Below are 22983 nucleotides of genomic sequence, written 5' to 3'. Positions count from 1 at the left end.
GTTTTGAAAAAAATTGTGATACAATATAGTGAATAGTATTTGTATCTTATGTGTATTTATGTGCAAGAAATGTGATACAGAAACATTAAGTACCATTGGAGGTCCTTCCTAGGCTAAAAATGCTTTCCTTTGCAGAGGTATATAAAGAAGCAATAATGTTTATAAGGTGCTTTGAAATCAGCTCTCTATGAATTTAATGTATTACGTTTATTGTAAATAAGTAGAAACGTCTCAAAGTTGATCGTGTGGTTCAGAGATGGTGCATCGTTTTTAATTCTGAGAGCTTAGGGATGTCACATTCTGTGTGTTGCATGTAACTGTGGTCTCCTGGGCTAAACTAATGATCATAGAAATGCAACCTCTTTGGCTCTCCTTTGCCTGTGTTCATATGGTGAAGTTCTTTCTCTTTCGCCTGACATGGAGAGATGGCAAGTGTTTGGTTTTGGGGAATCATTCTGTTTCTCTGGTGAATAGAAGACAGCCAAAACTTTTTGTGGAATTGGGGTAAGCACTATCATGTGGCAGATACCAATAATCTGTGGAGGTCAATTTAAACCAATTACTTTCAACCTTTTAATTTTAGTCTGTTATTATCAAACCTTCCACTGGATTGTTAATTTCTAGCGAAATTGGTTTGAGTTGAACCTCCTTTGATGCTAACGAGTGGTAAAGTGGACCCAAGTGATATGTCTGGAGAAGGAGGCGTGCTGGGGAGTCTGGCCTTATTCACAAATTAGATCACAAATGAACTTCTAGAAGTGAGGATTTGGTTTAAATCCTTTGTTTTCATTCTGTGTCCACCTGGCCTTAAGTGCTATTACCACATACTGATTTTGAGAAGTGGGCCATCTCAGAGCATAGGAAGCTCCATATAAGTAAGGCAATAGCGATCCCCAATATTGGGGAGAAGAGAGTTAATCAATTGGGATGCAAACTTTCAGCCACTGAATTTTTTTTTAATTTTTTAAATGTTTATTTTTTATTTTTTAAAATTTATATCCAAATTAGTTAGCATATAGTGAAACAATGATTTCAGGACTAGATTCTTTAATGCCCCTTACCCATTTAGCCCATCCACCCTCCCACAAGCCCTCCAGCAACCCTCAGTTTGTTCTCCATATTTATGAGTCTCTTCTGTTTTGTCCCCCTCCCTGTTTTTATATTATTTTTGTTTCCCTTCCCTCATGTTCATCTGTTTTGTCTCTTAAAGTCCTGATATGAGTGAAGTCATATGATTTTTGTCTTTCTCTGACTAATTTCACTTAGCATAATACCCTCCAGTTCTATCCACGTAGCTGCAAATGGCAAGATTTCATTCTTTTTGATTGCCAAGTGATACTCCATTGTATATCAGCCACTGAATTTTTAGTCCAGTGGTTTTAATCATGGTCACTCTTTTCTATGTGAAAAATATTTTGTTTCTGGGCCTCTATATTGTTTTATATGTGGAACTTCAGTGTAGCATAAGATTTATAACTTTCTGCTACCTAATTTTTAATATGATAGTATGGCTAATATTCTTAATATTCTAACTGAGTATAAGTGATATATGTATGGGGACGTCTCGAAAGAAGTACAGTAGTCCTCCCTTACCAAAGTTTTGCTTTCTGCGGTTTTAGGTTTCAGTTACCCGCTGTCAACTGCAGTCTGGAAACAGGTGATCCTCCTTCTGATGTAGCATCAGAAGGTCTCTGGTAGCCTAAAGATCCTTCACAGTGCTTGCGTCATTCATCTTATCACATAGGCATTTTATCATCTTACATCATCACAAGAAGTAGGGTGAGTATAGTACAAGGTATTTTCAGAGAAAGGGAGAGACCACATTCACCTAACTTTTGTTACCGTATATTGTTGTAATTGTTCTGTTTTATTATTAGTTATTATTTATCTCTTATTGTGCCTAATTTATAAATTAAGTTTTATCATAGGTAAGTATATAGGGAAAAACATAACATAAGTAGAGTTCAGTACTGTTTGCAGTTTCAGGCATGGGGGGTGCTGGAATGTATCCCTTGAGGATAAGAGGGGGGACTACTCTATATATTCTCTCTTTGAATATATATATTCTCTATATATTTTCTCAGTCCCCTTCTAAATTTTTTTTTAAAATTTTAAAATTTGAGAGAGAGGGAGAGGGGAGAGGGGCAGGGAGAGAGAGAGAGAGAGAGAGAGAAAGAGAGAGAGAGAATCTTAAGCAGGCTCCACGTTCAGTGCTGAGCCTGACATGGGACTCCATCTCATAACCCTGGGATCATGACCTGAGCTGAAATCAAGAGTCTGACGCTCAGCTGACTGAGCCACCCAGGTGCCCCTACTTCTAAATTTAAAAACAGAAAAAACAAGAGTCGGTAAATTACTAAGATAGATTGGTTTGAATATAAACTTCTGAGTTAGATGTAACTGTATGTTGTTTAAAAAGATGCTTTTTCTTTGACTCTATCTCTAGAAATGCAAGTAAGTGGGGCTCTGAGTGGGAGATGCCTGTTTACCTGTGGCACAGGCTTTCTGCTTTCTTTTGGTTACCGCCTGATTGGCTGGTACAGAAGTTTTGAGTCTGGTTTGCCAATCAGGGCCTTTGTTTTTGCTCAGGGCTCTCACTTCTGGTTGTGGTTTGACCTATTTTCACTATTGTGGGCACCAAGTAGCTAAGCTTGACATACTCAGAACATAAAGAGGAAAAGAGTTTTGGATTCTAGAAGGAGACTTTGGTTAGGAGTGGTCAAACGAATTAAACAGAAGTTAGCTGCCTCTTGGAACGCTGAATTGAAGCTTTGCTTTCTCTAGCAGAACTCCCAGGCTAGGGGGAATTGGAGCTAATGCTTAGAACGGGAAGAAACATGTGGTTTATAGAGCCTCTGAGTTTGACTTTGGGTATGCTATAGATCTGAAATGTGTGAAAGCAGTTGTAGCAGATAGAGCATCTAGGCATGTAGTCTTTTTTTTCTTTAAATAAAAAGTTTACTATATTATGGATACTAACCCCCCTTTTTGCTGTATAAATATTTCCCCAGTTTGTTGGTTGCCTTTCAACTGTAAGTCTGTTCATGACACATTTTGATCTATAAAAGTATATGTTTTCTATATATTCAAGTCTACCAGTCTTTTTTCCGTGTTTTGACTTTGATGTTTTGCTTAGAAAGTTTTCCTTGGAGTATTTTTTTTCTTTCTCTCTTGCTTTTAAGCAGACAAGTATTATTAACTTTTTAAAATAAGTTCTTTATTTTGGAATAATTTTGGATTTACAGAAAAGGTACAAAGATAGTATAAGGAGTTCCTGTATGCCCTCCACCCAGCTTCCTCTACTGTTAATAGCCTATGTAACTACAGAACATTGGCAAAACTAAGACAGTGGTACATCATTATTTATTTTTTTTTAAGTTTATTTATTTTGGGAGGAGGGGTGCAGAGAGAGAGAGAAGAGAACCCCAAGCAGGCTCTGCGCTGACCCTGATGCGGGGCTTGATCTCACAACTGTGAAATCATGACCTGAGTAAAAACCAAGAGTTGGGACACTTAACCAACTGAGCCACCCAGGTACTGAGACACTGGTGCATGATTATTAACTAAGCTCTTGACTTCATTTAGATCTCACCAGAGTTTTCACTAATGTCCTCCCAGGGCGCTACGTTGCATTAAATGGGGTGGGTGTTAAAGAGGCTATAAACGGCAACATGCTCTGTAGAATAGCTGTGCTTACAGCACATTTGTGGAGAATGTTTATAGCCCGTTCTCACATGCAGGGGATTTAGAAGGAGCATATGCTGCTGCTGCTGCTGCTGCTGCTGCTGCTGCTGCTTCTTCTTCTTCTTCTTCTTCTTCTTCTTCTTCTTCTTTTTTTAATGTTTATTTTTTGAGAGAGAGAGAGAGCATGAGTGGGGGAAGGGTAGAGAGAGAGGGAAACACAGAATCTGAAGCAGGCTTCAGGCTCTGAGCTGTCAGCACGGAGCCTGATGTGGGGCTCAAACTCACAGACCGCGAGATGACCTGAGCTGAAGTCGGACACTTAACCAACTGAGCCACCCAGGCGCCCCTAGATGGATCATGTTCTTGGTTACTGGTCTGGTCTTATCAGACACATGTGCCCCCAGGGAGCGTAGATCCTGGCAGTGGCACTGTTGTGCTTATGTGACAGACACCCAAGGAACTTGGGCCTAGAGATGCCTCTCAAATTGTCCACACTGCCTGTGCTGCTTCCATTTTCCATTCCTAAGGTATCTTTGTTCTCATGCTGTTACTCATTTTGCTTCTGCCTGGACCAGAGTGGGAAATCATGATATGTTGTTGATTTTTAACTCTAGGAGAGAAAGGCACCCTCACTGTGAGCAAGTTTTTATGCTCTATACATCAAGGTAAACCCAGCATATCACTACTTTCACCCTTCAGAATCTTGGTGCTAGGCATGACCAGTCTTCTAACTTTATTGCCCAATGAGGTGTGGTACCCAAGGAGAAAAATGTGGATGGCACAGACAAGTGCCTGTCTTACTCTTCAATATCTATGGCTTCCTTGCCCCTCTCTACCCTAGCCCAAAATGGAGACAGATGAACAGAAGTAAGAGTTGGAGAGGGCAGGCAGGGAATTAGGTAAAACAGAAGCCATGTTGGGTGGTTTCATGCCTACATTGCCTGGTAGAAGTAACATTGGCAGGAAGGCCTTAGATGCCTTTGTACTTAACTGTCTACAAACTTCTCAACTTAAATACGTTGATGTGAATCGGGCTGAGCTTTCTCACAGGTAACAAGTAGCTTCTTCTTGTGCATTGGAATCAGCCTTCCTTCTAAGTAAAAATGCTAAAATTTTCTTAACCTTTTCTGACTTGGAAAACACACCCTTTCTGTCTAGAAAGCAGTCAGAACATGATGGCTGTGCAGGCCTGAGGAGGAGAGATCAGTGAAGGAGCAGAAGGAGGACACTGGTTTTGGTTTTCTGTAGTTTTGCTACATTCCATCCCAACTGTTAGAATCAGTCAATCATACTGGAAAGCCTCCAGCATAGCCAGAAGTAAATCAATTGGAGCATAATTAAAAAAATTTTTTTTAAATGTTGTATTTATTTTTGAGAGAGACACAGTGAGAGTGGGGGAGGGGTAGAGAAAGATGGAGACCTAGAATCTAAAGCAGGCTTCAGACTCTGAGCTGTCAGGTCAGAGCCTGATGCAGGGCTCAAACTCACAAACTGTGGGATCATGTCCTGAGATGAAGTCAGATGCTTAACCAACTGAGCTACCCAGGTGCCCCAATTGGAATATAATTTTTAAATTTTTTTTTTTAACATTTACTTATTTTTGAGACAGAGACAGAGCATGAATGGGGGAGGGGAAGAGAGAGAGGGAGACACAGAATCGGAAGCAGGCTCCAGGCTCTGAGCCATCAGCCCAGAGCCTGACGCGGGGCTCGAACTCACGGACCGCGAGATCGTGACCTGAGCTGAAGTCGGACGCTCAACCGACTGAGCCACCCAGGCGCCCCTGGAATATAATTTTTAAAGCATATGTCCTTTAGTGGATTGTACTGCTTCCATTTGGCTAGATAGGAGTCAGCCTTTTTTTTTTCCTGCAATTTTTCTCAGTGACTTGTGATTTTTTCCATTGAAGTAATAATAATTGCTTACATAAGCATAACACTTAATTTACAAAGCATTTTTCCACATATGCTTACATTTTATTTGGTCTTTGCAGCAACCTTATACATTATGGCAAGCACATATTTTCTTATTTTATGAGAAAATCAAGGCCAAAGGATTTGACTGTTGTCACATAACTGCTAATCAGAAGTCTTGGGACTTGAATCTGCACCAGCCCACCAGTCTTTCTTTTATCCCTTTGCTCACCCTGTGGCCTCCCCTCCAAGCTGGTCCTGCCAGTTTTTGTTTTTGTTTTTGTTTTTGGTTTATTTATTTACTTTGAGAGAGAGAGAGTGTGTGCACAGGGGAGGGGGCAGAGATGGAGTGAGAGAATCCTAAGCAGGCTCCGCGCTGACAGTTCGACATGGGGCTCAAACCCATGAATGGTGAGATGATGACCTGAGCCGAAATCGAGAGTCGGACGCTTAACCGACTGGGCCACCCAGGCACCCCATGAGTGGTTCTGCCAGTTTTATAGATGCACTGCAGGTGAGGCTGGTGGAGGTTTTCCGTTGGCAGTCTTGTCTAATGTTGGTGACCAGAGCACATATTCCAGATTGGTAATTAGCAGACCTGTTGAGTTCATGGTCTAACATCTTTTCTTCCCTTCTTCCTTTGTAATGAGATTGGGTTTTGTTTAGACCTCTTCTTTGTCCTCATTTGACTGCAGAGAAAGTGATCCATCCTTAGCACAGGGGTAAATCCTGATGTGTTGCACCCACTCCTGTTGGGTCTATTCTCTGTAGGTGATTGCTGCAGGGGTAAGCGAGAAAGCTGGTCCTGGCCCGTGAGATGTGACGGTGGTCTGCCAGGAGGTTCTGGAAAACTTCTCAACCTTCAAATGACCACACTAGATAGTCCTTTGCTTCTGAAAATTGTTGTGTCAGGATGTGGTGCCTACAATTGCTCTAGTCACTTTGCTACAGTCGGAACATGAAGCCAGTGCACGGGAGACGACAGAGCCAAGAAAAACAGCAGAGAAAACTACTCAGAGACTAGCACTCATCCTGCCTTTGGAGTTATGCAAAATAAGTTTCCTTGTTGATTAAGGCAATTTGAGTTGAGGTTATTGGTTACTTACACCTAAAGACATGCTAATCTATGTAGTAGCTACCAGATCAGGGGATTGATTGATTGATTCATTCATTCATACCATGAAGGAGAAGTACAAGGTATAAAGGTAGAATTTGATCTAATCAGCACATCAGAGATGGCTTCCTTGAGGAAATGCAGAGGCATTGCTGAGAGAGATTCCTTTTCCTGTTGGGCTTTGTATCCCATGTTTAAAGATTTTGGTTTCTATTGCAAAAGAAGAGCGATTGAAGGATTTAAATATGGCATGAGGGCAGTGAGCTATAGTTAAGCTGCCCCTGCTAAAGAAAATCGTGGCTTAACGTATCAAAGAGTCAGTTTTTGATTTGAGCAGGCAAGGAGTAGTCAGTGGTAAAGGCCCTGGCAATTAGCAAGTACATCCAGGAAACACAGCATCTCTGGTTGGAATCTGATGAAGTAAATAATCCAGATTCTTCCTCCTTGCCAGTATACACACACACGCACGCACACATGCACATGCACACACGCTGCTTCATGTTTTTTAATTTAGGCATAATTTGTGAATGAATGTCTGTCATTCTCTTAGGGTTTGAATCATTTAAGGTAAAAAATTGCAGCTGAGAAACCTGTGTTGGGGTTACAAAAACAGGATAGATACTTCCATTGTCAATAAAATTTTAAGGATACATTAATATATCTGAAATTGAACTTTTAGCATCTCCAAAGGTTTTTCTCCAGGTTCGATATAATAAGATCTGTTCTGATTCTCATACATATGGATATGTTTGCAAAACTGGATTACGTCCCAGTGCAGGCAGGCGGGGAAGCTGCCTGAACCGTAGAGTGGAAGTGCGATGGAGGCTGCGGTGTTCCTGTAATTATATTAGGATGTGATGTAGTCCCTCCCTATGCTTATTAATTAGTGGAGTTGTAATGAGACTTCCCCCCCATGCTTTTAAGGATGCTGATCAGTGGGCATCCGGGCAGGATTTTAGTTGTGTTTGGGAGCCTTCTGTGTACAAGTGGGAGGGATCCATGTTTCAGGTAGTGGCAGGTGAGCCTCCCGCCAAGTTGGCATAATGGGAACAGGACTCTTCTGGGTTGCCATCTGTTTGTGGCTGATAGGAAACCAGCAGTGACTTCTGAGGAGTTTATGTTGAAATACTTAGGAATTAGTAATGTTAAGAGCATGCTGATCAGGTATTAGGAGGTGGGGGAACATAAGACTGTGTAGAGTGATTTTTCATTATTACTAATTTCAGGAGATGGCTGCTTGGGTTCAACAGCCCCCACCCCCATGCCCTGAAAAACCACAGCTCTTTTTGCCTCCCTGCCCAGATTGACCATCAAGTCTGTCTCAGTTCTGTGCTGACTTGCCCATGGCAAGGAAACACATTACTTTCATACATGACTATCCCATGTAACACTGTACATGGTGTTTGCCACTGAGGGGTTCAGTCTGTCTCTGTAACTCTTTAAATGTGTCATGTTTTTTTGTTTTTGTTTTAAATTGTGGTAACAAAGTTTATCGTTTTAATCATTTATAAGTATATAGTTCAGTGGCATTAAGTATATTCATACTATTGTGTGACCACCATGATGTTTTCACTAAGTACTTAAAAAATAGTGAATGCTGCTTTTCCCTGTATCAAATACATATAAAAAATTATCAGCATGCTTGCTATTTCTAATGTGCTATCCCTCTGGATTTTAAACTGGAATATACTTGCTTTCCGTATGGGAGCTGGCAGAGTAGAATCGAGGTGCTCTGCCCCCATTTCTCTGGGTTTGGTTTGCTGCTCTTGCCCTGGGAGGCTCTACTTCCAGGCAGAGTGGTTTTCGGTGGTATTCTGAGAGCTGCTCCATGTCTCCTGATTTATACTTAAAGCAGGGGTGTAGAATAGAGAACAGCTCACTTCTGTAACGTAGCATTACTTGCTGTGTTAACTAGAGGAGCTGAACTGTGGCGGCCCTGGTGAGGATGTGTGTGTTTGGAGTTATCCTGTGTAACTCCTGCCAGAGAAGCAAGGTCTGGGGTGGCACCTGTTGCCTTCTGGCTACGGACCCTGCTGGGTTCAGTCTACCACCTGTATAGGTTCCTTCCTTCCTTCCTTCCTTCCTTCCTTCCTTCCTTCCTTCCTTCCTTCTTTCCTTCCTTCCTTCCTTCCTTCCTTCCTTCCTTCCTTCCTTCCTCTTTCTTTCTTTTCTTCCTTCCTTCCTTCCTTCCTTTCTTTCTTTCTTTCTTTCTTTCTTTCTTTCTTTCTTTCTTTCTCATGTTCATTTATTTTTGAGAGAAAAAGAGCGTGAGCACGAGCAGAGAGAGAGGGGGACAGAAACTGAAGCCGGCTTTGTGCTGTCCACGGGGCTTGAACTCATGAACCGTGAGATTGTGACCTGAACTGAAGTCGGACGCTTAACCAACTGAGCCACCCAGTCACCCCCACCTGTAGGTTTCTGTCTTGCCTTTTTCAAAACAGTCAATAGAAGGGACTGTGGAGCCCTCTATTAGTTAGAGGTTTTTGGGTTATAAGTAAAAAAGACCTAACTGAACTTGCACGAAGAAGGGAAGTTTGTGGAAGTTTTCTGAGCTGTGTACTTCAATATTGGCAGGGATACAGCTGGGTCTCGGATGCGACCCAGAGACTGGGACACTCCCTGAATGTCCTGTAGCTCTTTCCTTCTCTCTGGCCCCCTCTCTTAGCTTCCCTCAATGCTTCTAGTTCTTCTCTTCTGTCACAGACCAGCATCCTCTATTCCTCAGTCCCTGTGGCAGACATGGCCACCAGCACTCGTGTTTTCCATATTAAACCAAGTGCCTAGAGAGAGTGTTTTCTGTGTGTTCCAGAATTTTCTGGGAAGAACTGAGTGATCATAGAAAATGGTGACACTCATGGCAAACTGTGGGAGGATATGGAGTAGTTGAAGAGGTCATTGAGGTTCAGCGGAAAGGATTTCCTTGCTATAATTTGCAAAAAGTGTCAGGGATACCCTGTAATTGTTAGCAGTTATGAAAGGACCCAGACTGTGAAACCACATAAACTTTGGATTAAAATTTAAAGGAAAACTAAACAGTAAAGTCAACTAAAACAAAACAAGACACTACCATCAAAAAGATGCTACCGTTACCAACAAAAAAAAATCCTGTAAGTTGAGGAGATGAACCTGTTAAACAGATTCTGAAATTACTTTTTCTAAAATTAAATGTCTTTTTTAGTAAAACAGATTATAACCTGTTTTCATATCAGGATTGTTTGAACTCTGAGAAATTGTGGTCAAAGTTTAAGCAGGGTAGCTTGATGTGGAAGGTATTCCTGAAAACTTGAATATAAAGAAAATATTTTAAATTAAAATTTAAAGGCACAGGAAGAGCTTGCTATCAGAAAAAATCCTTGTGTAATTTTTTTTTCTAAAATCCGCTTTTAACTTTTCATCACATTCACTTAAATGAGGATGTATCAGAGTGATGTATGGAAGTGTTGAATCACTACATTGATCACCTGAAACTAATATAACACTATATGTTAATGACACTGGAATAAAATAAAATAAATTTAAAAAAGGATGTATCAGTGGATTGTCCATCCTTGCTGTTAATTATCCCATGGGGGCCGCCAGGTCATTGGCAGATCATGCATTCCACTGATTTCCGAGGTTATGAAAAATAGCTGTTCCTATTTTTAGTTGTTTGGTTACACACACAGATCCCCTGTATGAATTTGAGAGCCCTCTATGAATTTATTGGGATTGAATATTTTGTGTGGGTTGTGAACCTATATGCAGTAATCCAAGGAGATTTGACAGTGTCACTTAGTGATTACAAGGTGAAGAAAAGAGTGGTCTCATAATTCTGGGAATTAGTGCCATTTGAGAATTTAGGAATTTATAAATGTGTTAGTTTGTTATCTTCCCAAATGTACGTGATCTTCTTTATTTGTACATCAGTTGTAAAAGAGTTTTTTTTTTTTTTTGCCCATTTGACTTAGAGTATATTTAAAATTAAAACTCAGTTTTCCTTTTCAGAACATGTAGGTTGTATGAAGTATACTGTATTACTGGGGTTTGGACAAGGGGAAGGGCATGATTAGCACCTGAGTAAACATGGCTGCAATGGAAGACACCCACCGGACGGCTGCTCTAGCATGCTCCTTACTCTGCGAAATTTCCTGCCTTCAACAGGGTAGGAAACATTTGTTACTGCTTTACATGATTTAAAAGCCAGGTGGTATTGTAAAATAGTGCTGGAAGAGCCCTGCTGTTGAATGAAAATTGGGAGTGTTGCATGTAGGTCGTGCGAAGCTCTGTATCCCATCTGACCTTTTCTTCTTCTGTGGGCTTCTTTTCACAAACCATGGGGGATGCCCCTGAAATGTCAGATCTTAAATAGAAAGCCTTGAGCTGTACCTCTGTCATCAAAAATGCAGAGCTCTGAGGGCTGGGGAGACTCATTGCCTTCAAAATGACAAGTAAGAAGTAATAATGTAAAAGCAGAAAAGCATATATGAAAGGTCTAATTTCATGTGATACCATATGGCAACAGGGAAAAAGATCAAGTTAATATTGTGAGTTTGACAAGGTATCACCTTTTAGTTTACAAAGCATGTTACGTTCTCCAGAGCATTTTTATGAACATCACTTTTGATTTTTATTTGTTGGTAAAGCGTGGAGCAAATAGTCTGCACATTTACATACGGATGGGCAGCCGAGGTTGGAGAAGCTGCGTGCTGTGCTGCTCGAGGCCTCCCTGCCACTAACCGGCAGAGCCAACCAGATTCTGTCTTCTGATTCCTGGTCCCAGTCCTTCCTGTTTCACTTCCTTGCCTGTCCAGCTTATGAGAAATTTTATTTGATGAGAACTTAATTTACTTACTTAGACCCTGGACTTCTTCCACAAAAGAGTTGAGGTAGCTTGGGGCGTCTAGGTGGCTCAGTTGGTTAAGCATCTGAGTCTTGGTTTTGGCTCAGGTCATGACTTATGGTTTGTGAGTTTGAGCCCCATGTCAGGCTCTGCGCTGACAATGCAGAGCCTCCTTGGGATTCTCTTTCTCCCTCTCTCTGAGCCTCTCCCCTACTTGTTTGTATACTCTCTCTCAATATCATAAAGAAACTTTAAAGAAAAAAAAGAGTTGAGGTGGGTTAAAAGTAATGACTAAGAAGGAAATTTTGGCTCAAGTAAGGCAAATACTGGCTTTATTTAATTTTTTTTAAATGTTTATTTTTGAGAGAGACAGTGTGAACGGGGAGGGGCATAGAAAGAGGGAGACACAGAATCTGAAGCAGGCTCCAGGCTCTGAGCTGTCAGCACAGAGCCCGATGTGGGGCTCGAACTCACGAACCGTGAGATCATGACCTGAGCCGAAGTCAGATGCCCAGCTGACTGAGCCACCCAGGTGCCCCTCTCCTGGCTTTCTTCTTAAACTTTAAAATGAGAGTAAGAGGGAAACTGTTTAGTTAATGAAAATTAAATTTTCTCTGTGCACCCAGAGCTACCTACCAGTTCTTAGGTCATTACTCAGCCCCCAAATATTAAGTATTTTTATAAAACCTTTTTTTTCCCCCAAATTTAGGATTGGATGAATTGAAAAAGAAGTAACAGACAAGGGAGCTTTGTGGTTGCAGACACCATGGATTTGCTCTCTTGGTATTATATCTAGTGTGTGAGTTTTTTATGTTTTTATAAGTTTACATAAATAACAGCTAAATACCACAGTGTATTTGTAAAATGGAGGAAAATCGCCCAGTCTCCACCATTATTACGGCTCTTTACCAGAGCTTTCTTTTGAAACCTTTTGTCATATACATTTTTTCATAGTTTTAATCAAACCCATGAATACCTTTGTATGCTTTTTAAAATTTAACATAGCATAAATGTTTTTAATGTTTCTATATGCTTTTCATAATTATGCTTTTTTATTGTGGGAAAATGTATATAACATGAAATTTACCATTTTAACTTTTTTTTATTTTTTATTTTTTAAATGTTTATTTTGAGAGAGAGAGAGAGAGAGATTGAGTGGAGGAGGGGCCAAGAGAGAAAGAGCGAGAATCCCAAGCAGGCTCCACCTGGAGCCCAATGTAGGGCTTGAACTCACAAGCCATGAGATCATGACCTGAGCCAAAATCAAGAGTTGGTCTTTTAACCAGCTGAGCCACCTAGACGCCCCACCATTTTAACTATTTTTAAAGTGTACACTTCAGTGGCATTAAGGACATTCACATTGTTTTGCAGCCGCCATCACCACCACCACCATCACCACCATCACCACCACCACCACCACCATCACCACCACCACCACCACCACCACCACCACCACCACCACCACCACCATCATCACCATCATCACCATCATCACCATCATCACCATCTCCCTAAACTTTTTTGTCTTCTAGAGCTGAAGCTCTACCCACTAAACAAGAATTCCCAATCCTGGGGCACCTGAGTGGCTCAGTCGGTTAAGCATCCAACTTCGGCTTAGGTCATGATCTCACTATTCGTGAGTTCGAGGCCCACTTCGGGTTTTGTGCTGACAGCACGGAGCATGGAGCCTGCTTTGGATTCTGTGTCTCCCTCTCTCTCTGCCCCTCTACCACTCACACACATTCTCTCTCTTTCTCTTTCTCTCTTAAAAATAAATAAACATGAATAAAAATTCCCCATCCCTCCTAATCTGGCTTCTGGCAGCCACCCTTTCACTTGCTGCCTCTGTAAGTTTGACTACTCTAGATACCTCATATAAATGAAATTAACACATTATATGTCTTTTTTTGTGAGTGGCTTATTTCATTTGGTATGTCTTCAAGGTTCATCCACATAGCATGTATCAGAATTATTTTCCTTTTTAAGGCTGAATAATATTCCATTGTGTGTATATACCACTCTTTTTTTATTTGTCCATCTGTTAATGAACACTTTGGTAATTACACTTTTTTGAAGAATGTAATATTCCATCAAGTATATAAATTATACTTCAGTGCTTGACTTTTATAAGGTATTTGGATTGCTTCTAATTTGGGGCTGCTTTAAAATGAAATAAATAGGTGATAAATATCATCCTACTTTTTGATCCTTGTGAGTTGTTTCTTTTGAATGGATTATACAGACACTCGTGCTCAGTTTTGTTTGCTCTTTACTCATTTTGAGTTTAGGCTAATTTTTTAAGTGAAAAGAAGTTACGTGTATGCTACATAAAATGCATTACTCTGCATTTTACATAGATATGCCTTAGTTTAGTGAGGAAGGACCATCTAAAGAATTCTTACCTCAGTGAGAGCATAATGCAGTGGTTTACAGATGTCAGAAATGACTGATGTTTCAGTAGTTGAGCTGATTTTAAGGCAGTATTCATGAAGAGTCTGTAGGCTGATTAAAAGATCATACCAATCTTCAGGAATGGTACATGTACAATTCTGAAACTATAATAGTTACACGACCTAGTGGTCATGCTGGGGAAGAACTGGTATCTCTTCCTGTTTTCATTGTTATCAGTCACTGGCATGTCTGACCACAGAGGTACAGTGAGAGATGGGTGTCTTGCCTTCAAAAATCTTGCATGAAGCTTGGCATGCCAACATGTCATACAGTTAGAAAACCAAAGCAACTAAGTGATAAGAGAAGCCAGCCTGGCTTCATACAGAGGAAAGGGCAGGCTTCCCTGCTTTTTAGACCCTTGTCAGACAGGGGAGGGTAGGCCCTGAGAGGTCAGAAGAGGGTTCTTGAATTGGAGCTCCTGCCCTCCCCACTCCTGCTCCTGCTGCCCTTATGTTAGGCCTCTGTGCACAGTTAGTGGCCATGCACTGGTCCGTCTTTGGATCTTTGGGGAATCTCGCTCCTTTGCTGGTCAGTGAGTCACCGTGGCGGTCCAGTGCTAACCTGAGTGGTGTTCCCTGGCCGGTGCATGTGGTGCAGGCAGTCCTGCCAGGCCCGATTCCCACTCCCCTCACTGGCCCACCGTGGACAGCCGTTGTCTGAAGCCTTTTCATGGAGAGCGGTGTGCTTGCCTTTGCCTGGCTGAATTAAGACTCTGGTACGTTTGTGTCAGTCTGGTCCCATCTGTTCCTTGTCTTTTAGAAACTTCTCAGTGGCCCCTCAGTGGTACCAGTCTGTTTTCTGCAGGTTGTTTTGTGTGTAATTTATTCTTATGTATTATTTTTTCCCATTTTACTGAACTCTCTTAATAGTACTAATTTTATTCAATTCTGTTGAGTTTTTCAGATGGCAAAATATTTACAACTAAGGATGATTTTGGCCCTTCCCGTTTTTACATGACTTCTTTCTTCTGCCTGTCAAAATGCACTTCCTGGAAAATCTAGAATGATGTTGAGTAACACTATTGGTGGACATCTTTGGCTTAATCATCCCCTTAGCCAGACTGCCTTTAGCACTCTTGGCTTTACTTATTTTCTGCCTGTTGCCAAATTGCTTTCTGGAAGGATGGGCTAGAATTGGAGTGTGTGCATTATCCACATCCTCACCAGTGTTGAGTGACCGGAGTATTGGGAAGGCTTTTCCTAATCTGTGGTTCTGTCATTTTAACATGAAATTTGGGTTTGGATATTTGTCATTTCCTCTAGAAATTCTAGAGTCCATAACAGAGTTGGCCTTGCTTCATGCATTGTTTTGTTCTCATCAAATAATTATATACAACTTTCCCTCCCTGTTCCAAAGCAACATGGGTGTAGAATGATAGTTACTGTTGTTAATCCTCACAACACAGTTTGGTAGAAAAAGTGTGGGCTTGGAGTCAGATATCAAATCTTAGCTCTGTCACTAACAGCCTGGTGAATTTTGATAAACTTAAACTCTTTGAGCCTTGGTTGAATCATGTGTACAATGGGGATTTTTCTGTCTTACAGGGAGGCTGTAGATGTGGAGAAAGATGTAAAGTGGGTCCTTTGTAGTACAGAAGTCATCAATTCTTGCTCTATGCCTTCTGTCTCTCCAGGTTCATCACACTAAGGCCATTCTGCAGGAATTGTCAAAGATTTTGGTAGATTTAATTTTGATTAGAGATAAGTTTACTCTCCCCCCCCCATAATTCTCTGTTCCATTTTAATTTTTAAGTTGAATTGGGTGAATGATAATTGTTTTTACACGTTCTTTTAATAATTTACTTTATTCCAAATTAAAAAAAATGTTTAATGGGTGGAATATAAATAAAATTACAACAGCAATGTCTGACGTTTATTGAGCAATTACAACTACGTGGCAGGCGGTATTCAAGGTACTTTTCATATGTTTATTGACTCCTCCCAACGATTTTACTTCATAGGAAACTTGAGGCACAAAATGTCACCCAGCTCAGGAGTGTGACCCAGCCAGCACACCCCGGTGCCTGACGGCTGCCACCACACGGCCATCATGGTCTTGAAGGGTTTGCTTCTTTATTCTTTGTTCTGTGTTCCTAAAGCCCATTCTCTTGTTTCTATGTAGAGAGATACAGGTAGAAAAAAAAAATCTGGGTTTTTGAAAAGGCTAATAATTGTGAAGTTACATAACAAGTGTCAAACATAGAGCATTCATATCTTTTGACTACTTTAATCTGTAGCATTAAGACTTTTCCTTACCTAGGCACTTGGCAGTATAATTTCATTTAGTCTCCCTTGAAATTGCCACCCAGATCTGAGCCTTCCACTGTATCTGTAGAACCCTGGTTTAATTTTGCCTTAGATTATTATAAAGTCTCCATTATTGGGATATTAAAAAAACTTTTTTAGTATAAAATGTACATAACATGGAATTTACCATTTTAATCATTTTTAAGTGTACAATTCAGTGGTATTAAATACATTCATAAGGTTGTGCAACCATCACCACCATCCATCTTCATAACAGTTTTCATTTTGTAAACCTGAAACTGTGTATCCATTAAACAATTACCACCATCCTCTCAAGCCTCTGTCAGCCATCATTCTTTCTGTCCCTGTGATTTTGACTACACTAAGTAGCTCAGTTAAGTGGAATCATACAGTATTTATCTTTTTGTGACTGGCTTATTTCACTAACACAATGCTCTCCAAGGTTTATCTCTGTTGTAGCATTACAGAATTTTATTCCTTTTTAAGGCTGAATAATACTCCTCTGTGTATGTGTCTGTCTGTCTGTCTGTCTGTCTGTACATGTACGCATTTTGCTTATCTGTTCATCTGTTGATAGACACTGAGTTGCGTCCATGTCATTATTTGGGTATTGTTGTCAATATAATTTTTATCAATAAATTCTTGTTTTTTTTTAAGTTTATTTATTTTGCGAGAGAGGGAGAGAGCGAGCAAGGAAGGGGCAGAGAAGGAGAGAGTGAGTCCCCAGCCTCTTTGCTGTCAGTGAGAGCCTGACAGGGGACTCGATCTCATGAACTGTGAGATCATGAACTGAGCCAAATTCGAAAGTTGGATGCCCACTGACTGAGCCACCCCACTGACTGAGCCACCCAGGTGCCCCCAAATCTTCTTGTTTTTGCCCAAGTTTGGGCTTTTTTTTTTTGCTTTGCTGTCGTACAGTGTTAAAGATCCTTTACTGGCTTTATGTTGTCACGGACCAGTCATGCAATCAAGATTCTGTTAGCTCTGCCTGAGAGCCCTTTGTTGGCCATTGGTTAGAGAATTTATCTGGTAGTCTTGAAGTTTATCCTCCATCTTTTCCCACTATGCGGGGAGCTCCTCAGGGCAGGGATGGGACTTCCCTGTACTTCGAAGTGCTAACCCCAGCCCTGTGCCTGGGGCTGTGGTGGGCACTGCGTGGACATTTCTTGCATGAGTGTCCTTTGGCTGCTTTCCTCATTTCACACGTCACTTTGGACTCTTGTAGCTAAAATTAACATATAGCATCCATTGATTTGATGCTTGCCGTTTTTAAAAAAAAAAACAACTTTTTTTTTTTAATGTTTATTTATTTTTGAGAGAGAGAGAGACAGAGTGTTAGCCAGGGAGGGGCAGAGAGAGAGGGAGACACAGAATCTGAAGCAGGCTCCAGGCTCCGAGCTGTCGGCACAGATCCTGACTCAGGGCTCGAACCCACAAACTGTGAGATCATGAATTGAGCCGAAGCTGGACGCTTAACCGACTGAGCCACCCAGGCACCCCGATGCTTGCCCTTTTTTAAAGTCTTCCTAAGCTTTCAAAAATTTCTTCCTGAAATTCTGAATCCTTCACTGATGACGTGTCTCATGAATTAGAGCTAATTTATCCCAGCCTTCATTGTGCTTTCATGTGATAGCTTTTGAGGCTGCCTTTACTTTGCCTCGCAGTTTATATACCAACTTCTTTTAAACATAAATTGTAATTGGCTTATTTAATATAAGCAGTTTTTCAGTAGTTTTTGCTTTTTTTTTTTTCTTTAATCAATTGTTGCTTATTGTGTGGTAATCAAGAAAACATTTAAATCTTGGTCAGGTGGGTAGCTATTTTGGTCCAGCTTCCTCAGTGTCGTGTCATGAGTCAATTAAGAGGAGGATGGGTAGGGAAATGTCTCACATATGCTTTGTCTCTGGTAGCTCAGAGTTTGTGGGGTTTGTTTGCCCTTTAGAAATTTTGAAAGGGTAGCTTTGATTCAAGTATAACTATCCTCCCAAAGCAAAATGTTCTGAAAAGTTGGGTTTTAAAGTTAGAAAGTGCTGGGGCACCTGGGTGGCTCAGTTGGTTCAGTATCCAGCTCCTGATTTTGACTTGGGGTCATGATCTCGCGGTTTGTGGATTCGAGCCCTTCATCGGGATTCTCTCTCTCCCTCTCTCTCCTCCCCCCCCCCCCCCCCCGGCCACTCATGCTCACACACACACACACACACACACACACTCTCTCAAAATAAATAAGTTCAAAAAGTTAGAAAGCACTGAGATTGAATCTGTCCTGGAGAAACTTTTTGGAAGGCCACATGTGAAAATTTGTAGAATTTGCTTGTGATGAAACAAAGGGTATGTGGTGGGGGTGGGGGCAGGGTATAGGGCCTTAGAAGCATTTATGGGGCACCTGTGCAGTGGAGCCTTTAAAAGTATTTGCAGAAAAAATTTTAGACTCTTTAATTTTTAAATTAGAAATTCAGGAGTGGAATTTAGGAGTTAAGGGGAGTAAGTACCAAGAGAAATTTGTTTACTAGTTACTGTTTGGGTGCTGTCACTAAGTCAGATGGGTATGCTTCCATCAGGGAGATTCTCGTGTCTAGTAGGGAACAAAGCCTTATTTTAATGAAGTAGATTTTAATGAAGGTACTGCGTTTCATGCAATAGGATGGCGGGTGTGTTTCTGAAGAATTTTTGAGTTGCGAGTTACCAGGGATCACCAGCATTTTCACCATCATATTCTTCTTTTTATTATTTTCCCTCATTGCCCCCAGAAATGTGATCTTAATAAGTTAGGATCTTTAGTGTAAGATAATGGCATTCATAGCTCCTGTTTATTCAGTATGTAATTGTATGCTTCATGATGAGCCTAGCGAGGGAGAGGACAGAGATGGAGAAGAAGAGGGTCTGAGAATCCCAGGTCAGGCCATGGTAGGGAGCCAGCAGAGGAGGTTGACAAAGAGCAGTCAAGAGGGAGGAGGAAGGTCAATGGAGAGTTCTGCTGAGGTCTTTCAAGGACTGATGCGTTTAAAACCTTCCAGTACGCTGTGAGGTAGGCAATGTTATAATCCCCACTTCACAGAGTGGGAAACTAGGCCTTGAGCAGCTTAACAGCACAGCTCTTGTCAGGCAGTAAGTGATGGAGCTGGGATTTGAAGTCAGGCATTCAGATGCCAGAGTCTCCCTTCTTAACCATGGCTGCTTCCCAGCTTCACAGATGTTGCCACGCTCAGTTATAATTTCAGCCAGAAACAAATGTGACAGTTTTGTTTGTGGAACTGTACCCGAGGTAGATGCGTAGTTCTTTTTTTTTTTTTTTTTTAAACATGGGCTACTTAATGAATTTGTATGTCATCCTCGTGCAGGGTCCGTGCCACTCTTTGTATTGTACACATTTTAGTGTGTGTGCAGCTGAAGTGAGCACCGGATGCATGGTTCTTAGTACATTTTACACTTGATCTTAGCCAAATGGCTAAGGAGCGATCAGTACCTTTTAAATACTGAGAATACTATGTACTTTGGTTAGCAGGTTTTAGACACATAGAGAGCCTGTGACCTGTGTTTGGGAATCTGGTCCAATTTTGTCATTTTACCTGTGGAGGAATGGACACCCTTTTTGTTGAGGGACTTACCCAAGACCCTTAGACTTGAAGCTTAGACTTTGGTCTCTTGACTCTGAGGTCAGAGTTTTCTTCACTGTACATCACCCTTGAGACTCATGTTCTTTTATGGTGTTGTAAATGAAAGGTAGAGTTGAAATGAATATGTAAGGTGCTAAAAATGCTCTCGTCAAGATCATTGATAATCTCCATGTGGCTCCTTCCAGTGTGTTTATCCAACTTGACCTTTCAGAAGTTAGAGCTGTTAGGACCCAATGTCTGTTGGCCTTCCTCCTCCTCTGCACAGTTCTTTGTCAGTCTCTTTTTCTGCCTCCTCCACCTTGGCCTGACCTGGGATGTTGGGGTTCCATTGGGTTCACCACTAGACCATCTTCTTTCCTCCACCTTAATCTTCCTCGTCACCAAGCTCACCATTTTCTGTAGTTAACTCGTTTTTATGTGAATGGCTCTTAAGTTAATATCTCAACTCCAGACTTTTCCTCTGAGGTTCAGATTCATGTCCAGCGACACACTTGACCTAGACATTTGAATGCCTCATGGACACTGCAGAATTAACACACCAAATGGAACCTCTTCCACAGGCCCTCTGGACCTTTTCACAGCAGCCCCCTCTCCATTCTGTTCTTCACCTCAATTATTGCCACCGACTGGGAATCATTCATGATGATAGCAATAAGGGCCGACGTTTATTGAGAGAATTAATGTGCCAGGCACTTCCTTAAACTCATTTAGTCTATTTAGTCCTAACAACAGTACCATGAAGTAGGTGATGAGAATAGTAATAAGAATAGAATTGTATAGCTCCTACTGTGTGCCAGGCACTGTTTTAAGTATGTTACAAATACTAACTCATTGGATTCTCAGTAAATCCGTGAGGTAGATTCTCTTACTCTCCCTGACTGGTAATGTCAGACTCTGAAGCAGAGACGAAGTTACTTCTCACAGCACTCAGGGCCCCTCGGCTAGTAAGTGGGAATACAGTCTCGGCAGAGACGGAGTGTGGGCCGCGCCAACACCTCATTTTAGTGTGATTATCCCCTTTTCCCACACAAGGCAGCCACGCCTCCATTTCCGCTCCCTCATCTACTTCCTCAGAAGTTCTGTTGGTTCCAACTCCACAGCTCAGCCCCAGGCTGCTCTCTCCTCCCTCTCACGAGTGAGCAGCTTCCTTCAGGCACCATCGCCTCGCCCCTGGATCGCTGCAACCTCCTGCCTGTCCTTTCCGCTTTCACTCTGTCCCCATCCGGCAGTCTTGACGTGAAAGCTGGACCGTTTCAGTCTGCTGCTTGGTACCGTTCAGAGGCCCCGCCCCGTCAAGATAGAGATGAGCTCCCTTCTGTGACGACGGGGCCCCGCCTAAACCTCGTCCTAGCCCTTCGATTTCTGCTCTGTGGCCCCCCGGTCTTTTTTCACGTCCTCGTGTTTGCCAGTCTTCCCTGCCTCGTTGTCCCGCATATACCCCTGCTCTATCGCTTCTTTGGTCTGTGTTGCTGTCCCTTGTCAGAGGACCTTCCCTCCCCACCCCTCACAGGGCTGTTTTCTCCTTTGCACAGCCCTCACCCCCAAGGGCAAGAACCTTATGTGTTTGTCTCTTTCCTTTTGCTGTTGTTCCCCCATTAGAATGTAAATTCCCAGATGGCTAGAGCTCAGTAATTATTTGTTGAAAAAAATAAATATAGGTTAAATTTTAGGCTGCACTAGAAACCTAACTTTTCCCTAACTTTTTCAGGTAATGTGCTCTGAGTTCTAGAAAGGCTGATTCTTCTGCACACTGGCACACAACCCACTGCTAGGTTGTAGAATGTTTGCACGGTTCCTCCACTTCTGGGCCACACAGACTGTAAGAGTCCCAGGACATCTACATCTGCGTTTTCTGTTACTTTACTCTTAGTCCTTCCCATCTGTCTTTCTCCTCCTCCTCCTCCTCCTCTTCCTTCTCCTCCTCCTCCTCTTCCTTCTCCTCCTTCTCCTTCTTGTTTATTTATTTTGAGAGAGAGTGCATAGGGGAGGGGCAGAGAGAGAATCCCAAGCAGACTTCACACTGTCAGTGCAGAGCCAGACATGGGACTTGGTCTCATAAACCGTGAGATCATGACCTGAGCTGAAATCAAGAGCCAGATGCTTAACCAACTGAGCCACCCAGGTGCCCCTACCCATCTTTCATGCACCACAGAACTTGACCTTTGGGAGACCCCTGCTGCCAAGCATGGTGGTGCTGACGTTTTTGTGGGCAGTGGAAGGAAGTGAGGCAGGAGTGCTTTCACCCATGGTGAGGAGCTGAGCCTCTGAGTTTTTGGCCGTATTTCTACCTGTGAATGGCCGTTGGATAAGGTGACCTTTAAGGTCCCAATCCGACTGTCACCAGCTCTGTTTCTCCTGGCATTGGTGTACAAATTGAGCACTAAGTTGAGACATCTGGATGGCCACAGTCACAACTTTTCTTTCTCTCTCTTTATGCCCACTCTGTCCCTCAGCAGCTCTATGTCACTGTCCCTAGGGACAGCTCTTCTGGAGCCACCTTAGATGTACAACTACTTTAATGGCAAGTTTTACTTTCCTCAGTACTAATTTTCCCAGGATGGGGTCCAAGGAAATGTGCCTTATGCAAATTCCTGTAGTAAGCAAAATGATGGAATTTGGGCTAATTTTAGTAAACAGGCCATAACTGTTAGCAAATTAATTAAGATCTTGTTTGTAGTTCTTTTGTGGAGGACAATAAATTATCAGCTTATTTAAGACCCTGTGACTTCCAACGAACTGTCATTCTGTGTCTGTGAAAGTATTGAATGTGGATAGGCCCCTGCTAGGAGGTGTAGGAGTGTGCCATTCACACATACTTTTCAAATTGGAGCATATTATCTCTTACTGAGTAGGAATAATGACTGTAATGAACTAGGGAGACCTTTCTTCCAAAGCAACAAAAACAGTATGTTCTTAGTTGACAACGGAAGGGTAAACACGACCCTAATTAGTGACTGCTTCAGCTTTTCTCTGGTCCTAAGCTCATGGCGTAGATAGGTAGCAGCAAGCCAGCTCGATGGTCCCGACTTGCAGCGCTTGTGCCCTGGGATACCCTTCCCAAGTGTTTGTGCTTTTTAATTTGGAATAACTGGGAAGTGATAGGTGGAAAGCAGCACTTTCT

At 41.9% G+C, this 22983-nt stretch overlaps 1 protein-coding gene and 1 non-coding gene across 4 annotated transcripts in view; one reads left to right on the top strand and one right to left on the bottom strand.

Annotated features, from left to right (window-relative positions):
• Nucleotides 1-22983, top strand: part of TULP4 (TUB like protein 4) — a 239541-nt gene that overhangs the window by 8835 nt on the left and 207723 nt on the right. The window lies entirely within an intron of this gene.
• On the bottom strand, nucleotides 19542-19645 carry LOC113598973 (U6 spliceosomal RNA). Its single transcript, XR_003419728.1, has one exon. It is a non-coding gene; the product is annotated as a U6 spliceosomal RNA (small nuclear RNA).

Source organism: Acinonyx jubatus, chromosome B2, assembly GCF_027475565.1.
Source record: "Acinonyx jubatus isolate Ajub_Pintada_27869175 chromosome B2, VMU_Ajub_asm_v1.0, whole genome shotgun sequence".
In the NCBI taxonomy this organism is placed as follows: Eukaryota; Metazoa; Chordata; class Mammalia; order Carnivora; family Felidae; genus Acinonyx; species Acinonyx jubatus.
Note: the sequence above shows the minus strand (reverse complement) of the source record. Positions and strands in the feature narration are given on the sequence as shown.